The sequence below is a fragment of the Carlito syrichta genome, unplaced genomic scaffold (genome assembly GCF_000164805.1).
Source record: "Carlito syrichta isolate Samal-C Ts95f unplaced genomic scaffold, Tarsius_syrichta-2.0.1 Scaffold303623, whole genome shotgun sequence".
Lineage (NCBI taxonomy): Eukaryota > Metazoa > Chordata > Mammalia > Primates > Tarsiidae > Carlito > Carlito syrichta.
In genome coordinates this window covers 479,113-485,112 of record NW_007247719.1, presented here as the reverse complement: position 1 = coordinate 485,112, position 6,000 = coordinate 479,113, and positions in this window count along the sequence as shown.

Below are 6,000 nucleotides of genomic sequence, written 5' to 3'. Positions count from 1 at the left end.
AGTTAATGACCAAACAACGGAGGAATGTTGAACTACTGTAGTAGAATAACTCAGTAACATAGTACATGGCCATTAAAAATATTTAAGAACAGTTTGTCATGTCCTGGGGAAAATGTAAGCTATAATAATTTTTTCAACAGAAATAAAAACAGATGCATACTGAAGAATCACAACTCTGAACAATAAAGGAAAAACTGTAGTTAATACTAATTTTTCTAGAGATTGTGGAGGGAGAGAAAATAATAAATGGTAGTTTTATCTTTCTTTTCTCTCTTCATTTCTGTATTTTCCAAATCTTCTTAGTAAGTACATACAGCTATTTTATTTTTTATTTTTTGAGTTGGAGTCTCTGTCACCTAGGTTGGAATACAGTGGCATGCTCACTGTCGCCACAGCCTTGACCTGCTGGGCTCAGGCAATCCCTCTGCCTCAGCCTTTCAAGTAGCTGGAACCACAGGCACACGCCACCATGCCTGGCTAACTCTTTGATTTTTTGTAGAGACAAGGTCTCGCCCAATGCTCAGGCTGGTCTCAAACCCTGAACTCAGGCAATCCTCTCACCTCCGTTTCCCAAAGTGCTGGGATTACAGGCACGAGCCACCAAGCCTGGCAGATACAGCAATTTTAATGAAAAGTTATTTTAAGGAAGCGGTCTCCCAAAATCACACTTAGCCTCATGCCTAGTTTTTCCTCCTCAAACTCACAATGCATAATCTTCAAAGGCTAGCATATTTTGTTTGTATTAGACAGTTTCTCAGAGAAACAGATCCAATAGGAGATATATATATATGAGGAATTTTATTATGGGAATTGACTACCTTGATTATGGAGAAGTCCCATGATATGCCATCGGCATGCTGGAGAACCAGGAAACCAGTTCTGTAATGAAGTCTGAAACATCATTAAAGGCCTGAGACCAGGGAATTCAATGGTGTAGGTCCCCGTTAATGTCCAAAGACCTGACAACCAGGAGCTTTGATGTCCACGAGCAGGAAAAGATGGGTGTCCTTGCCCAAAAAGAGAGAGCAAATTTGCCTTTCCGTTCTATCCAGGCCTTCCAAGGATCAGGTGATGCCAGCCTGGATGCTGATATTCTTTACTTGTCTGTAGATTCAAATGCTGATCCCACCTGGAAACACCCTCACAGATACACTCAGAAGTAATTTTTACAGTTATTTGGGAATTCCTTAATACAGCCAAGTTGATACATAACATTAACCATCACAGTGTCTTACCTAGGATGGGCACAAGGACCAGAAACTTTGGCCCAGGCCTGGAAGCAGAAAGCAGGGGGAAGATGGCAGCTGGATCACTGATCCGAGCCAGGTGGAGAAGAAGCAGACAGAAACACAGAATGATCCTGGTGCTACTAACCCCACCTCTAGCACCTTTACTCACTTACCAAGGAATATTTATTGAGCACCTACTCTGTGCTGGCCTCTGACACTACGATGATAAGTAACAGTCAACCCAGTCCCTACCTGTGTGAGTTTTCTGGGGCTTCCATAACAAAGTAACACTGACTGGGTGCTTTAAGTAATAGAAATTTATTTCCTCACAGTCCTTGAGGCTGGAAGTCTAGGACCAAGGTGTTGGCAGAATTGGTTTCATTCTGAGACCTTCTTCTTGATTTGTAGATGACTGTCTTCTCCCCCTGTCTTTTTAAAAAATGAATTTAGAAAGGTAGATTTATTAAAAGAAAGATACATTGTGATGGACACAGAGGGCAAGACAACTGTGAGAGTGTCTGCTGTCTACTGTCATACCTCTGTCTTTAGCTGGTCTTTCTTCTGTGCATATGTGTCTGTCTCCTAATTGCCTCTTCTTACAAGGACACTTGTCATGACAGATTGCATTAGGGTCCGTCCTCATGACCTCACTTTAACTCTTAAAAGACCCATCTCCAAATTCAGTCACATTCTGAGGTACTTTGGGATTAGGACTTCAACATGTGAATTTTGCTGTTTGTCTTTATGGCTGGGCAAACCTGCTTCTAAGGTAGGAATTCACACTTTGGCTGTTTGGTGATTTACCCAAGGCCCAACAGCAGGGGGAGCCAGAGGCCAGAGAAACACACACAACTTTTTCCTCTGTACAGTTTCTCTCTGTTCTCTGAATGTCAGGGTTTTTGAGGGAAATGACACCAGGGTAAAGGGGTATCTACACTATATGTCACCCTGGGTACATTGCTGGATAGTCCCTGGACTCTTTCACCTTCCCCCCGAGCCAAGGCAGTCTGTTCTTCTCCAGCTGTAGTCTGAGTTGTTCACCCAAGGACCTTAGTTTACACTTACCAGGATAAGCCAGAAGGGAAGGTGAGCCCCAATCCCTGTTTCCCTCAGTGTCTCACTGATACACCTGACTCCACAGCCAGGCTTCTGCAGAGTCACCTTTGTCTAGTTCAGCTCCAGAAGGAAAAAGGTGAACCTCTCAGCCGCAGCTGTACCAGAGGGGACCACACACCACTGCCCACATACCCCACACTTTCGCACCAGGCACCCGACTCCAGAAGTCACGGAGAATAACTGCAGTGCAACAACCTCTGCTTCCACCATCACTTTGTGGAGAACGTATTCTGTGTCAGGTATTGTGCTAAATGCTTGGCTGAAATCTAACTCAAATATTCTCACCCTTAGATTACCTTCATGCACATAGGACTGTCCACATACTAACTGTGCTATTAATCAACTCATTTTACAGAGAAACTATATTCACTCTAGGAGATATAATACTGATGAAAGCCCAAGTCTGAAATGCTGTTAATTTTTTCCCTAATGCATATCACATAACCATGAACATGAAAATGACTTTTCTAAAACCACCTTGTGAAACCTCCTTTTCAGGGAAACCGATCTAGCCCAATTTGCACTGTAACTCTAAGATGAAAGTCTTATGTCCACTTAAGAGATGGAAAGATGAACACTCAGTGGGTTTTGTGAAGTAGCCCTTCTCTGAGTCACCACTCCTTCTCCCATGGGAGTCAGGTGACCCTGAGAAGGCCCCTACCCTGCTTTCTAGTTTCCTGTCTCTTCCTCCCTCCTCACTCTTCTTCCCTCCTTCTTTTCCTTCCTGGCCTTCTCTTTGTTTTCCTTCTTGACTCTTCTTGGCCTGAGGACTGAACTGTAGGGCTCAGCTTTTGAGTCACTTCCTTTGTTAAGCTTTCACTGACCACCTCCCCCCACCAGAGGAATCACTTGGGGGGGGGGCAGGACACTCTACTTAGCTGAATGGTGGCAGAAATAACAGATACACTGAATGGACTGGACCTGATGGGCTACACTCGGAAGATAGCTTTCTATTTCTTCCACTGCTGGTACTCAAATCTGCTGTGTCAACTCTCTCTTGCTCACCCAAAGAACTTTGTATCTTTGGACAGATCCTTTTATCTTTTAATTCCTTCTCAAGTCTCATTTTTTAAGTATTAAAATGTTCAGTCCGATCTAAATCAAAATTTACAACCAGCTTAGAGCTTCTTGACCAGCCCAGACTCACCCAAGGTGTGCCTTGGGCTTCATCTGAGGCTTACTGTCTTCCTCTGGTAGGGATGGGGAACACGAGTAGAGGGATGAGGTATAACTTCACCCTGGGTGCTGATATGACAACTTTATAATTCCCTGATGTAGGTAACCCCTTCCTCAACTGGCTTCTCAGGGCTTTTCTCTTGGGTCCTACCTACTCCAGTGGCACATCCTTCTCCCCTTGACATTTTGAGGGTGAATTGTCTGGGCAGGCTGCTGACTTGAGTGGGTCCCGCTCAAATCGATTCAAACATGGTGGTCTTCAATGGTGCCCACTGGTCGGTTAGCCAAACATTTCACACATCTTTGCTCTGTCAAATACTGGAAGTGTAGCCCCATCAAGGAAACTTTTTTCTCTCTGGTGACATCACAGGGTGAGTCAGTAGGATTCGGGAACTCAGAAAGCATCCAGTGAAGGTAAGAGAGATAATATGGGGGAAAAAAGCCTCTCCTCTTCAATGTGAGAATATAGACTCTGGAGCCAGACATCCTGATGTTTGCATGCCAGCTCCTTGAACTTCCTGGCTGTGCAGCACTGAGCATGCTATTCAACCTTTTTGTATCTCATTAACCCTGTCTATAAAATGGAGATGATAAATGGCATCCACCTATTGTGTTGTTTTGAGAATCAAATAAGTTTATGTGTATGTGATGTGGGGACATCTCTTTAAACTGTGGATATCTGTCACCTTAGTCTCGGCTTTGGGCTTCAGCCAAAATTCTGTAGCAACAGAGAATGTCCCATGTAGTCTCCTTTTTCATGAGCACCACACCTCCTTGCTGTTGCCTATTTTGTTTTCCCCATCTTTCCTTGTAGATTGTGGACTCTTGGACATCATGGGTCAGATCATGGGTCAGTCTTAGTGGTCATCCCAGTGCCAGGATGAATGAAGCATAAGCCATGGAAATAGCAGTTCGTTCTCACTGAGCACTAACTATACATTTCTCATATGCCCTGGCTTCTCAAACTTCAGGTAATAAGCTCTGTGGAATAGGAAGAATGGGACTCCAGAGACTCAAGACTGGGTACTTACCTGACTCTGACTCCAACTCCAAGTGAGAGAAGGAGAAGCACAATGGATACTTGTGAACATGGTTTTGAGATCAAAACAAAGAGTCTTAGAAATCTGGCACTTTGGCCCTCTTCTTCCCCATAAAATTCCTAGGGGTGCAGCACCACTCTCCTATAGCATCGGGACAACTCTGCTAGGAAAGTGAGTGACATTCAGGTATTGACTCACTCAGGATTTACCATGACCTTACCATATAGGTACTATTGAATGCTTGGGCAATGTCTCTTAAGCTAGGCAGCCTCCAAAACCTGGGGTCAGTCCAGACAGGTCATCAAAGACTTCCTGATATGATCAGGATCGAGATAGGTAGAGAAGAAAATATGTTCTTCCCTCAGTGGCTCTGATTCCTGACTCAAAACCCTCTGTCCTAAGAGCTTCTAAGACCCCTCCATAGGGTTTTCTGCTCCCAGTTTCCCATGGGGCTTCAGTGCTTCTCCTCTTCTCCCCTGTCAATTAAGTTTTTCCTGTGGGTCATGCACACATCTACACACTTCACACACACATCTACACACTTCACACAAGCACACTTGTTATACATTTTTAAATCTTCCAGCTGCTTGTGCACTACTTCAAGTTACTTTCTTTTAAGTTGCCGCTTTTCAGAAACATGGTGTTGTCTATGAGAAAGACACTGGACTTTGAAGTCAGAGTCCCACTGCAGCACTTACCAGCTGTGGGTCCTTAACCAAGTCATCCGTCCTCTCTGAGCCTCAAAGTCCTCATATACAGTGGGACTCTATGTACCTCCCTTGTAGAGTTCTTCTTACAATTACATGTGAGCATATCTATACAGTGTTGAAGACATGAAGTTACCATTATCCTTTTTTAAAAGCCTCAAAGAAAAACAATTTTTCACCTCACGGATTTCCAACAGGAATATGCTATCTTGATATGTGTCTAGAGGTCAAAATTGAAAACAAAAACAAAAACAAAAGACAACCCTGCACATAGAAGCCCAGCAAAGTCCAGCGTCATGACTTGGCAGTGTCTCCAGCAGACAGGGGCCAAGGACCACCCAGATAGGTGTTTTCAGACCGTCCTAAATCATGTGCATACACACACATACATACACATATAAATATAGATACAACCACAAACTTCTGCAAATATGCACTCACACATGCAAACACACACTAATGTCTACAGTAACACTGATAGCCCTCCCACACTCACACACAGCCACATGCAAATACACACACTTACACTCACACACTGTCTTACACATATGCTGAATTTATCCACAGGCACATATACATAAACTTAAAGGCAGAACTATGTATACACAATAGTCATACACAATCACATACACATTCATACACATGCAGCCACACACACACTTTCACAGCTACCAATACACATGTGCACATACAAGTACACATAACAGACGCATGCATGCTCATATAGCCCTG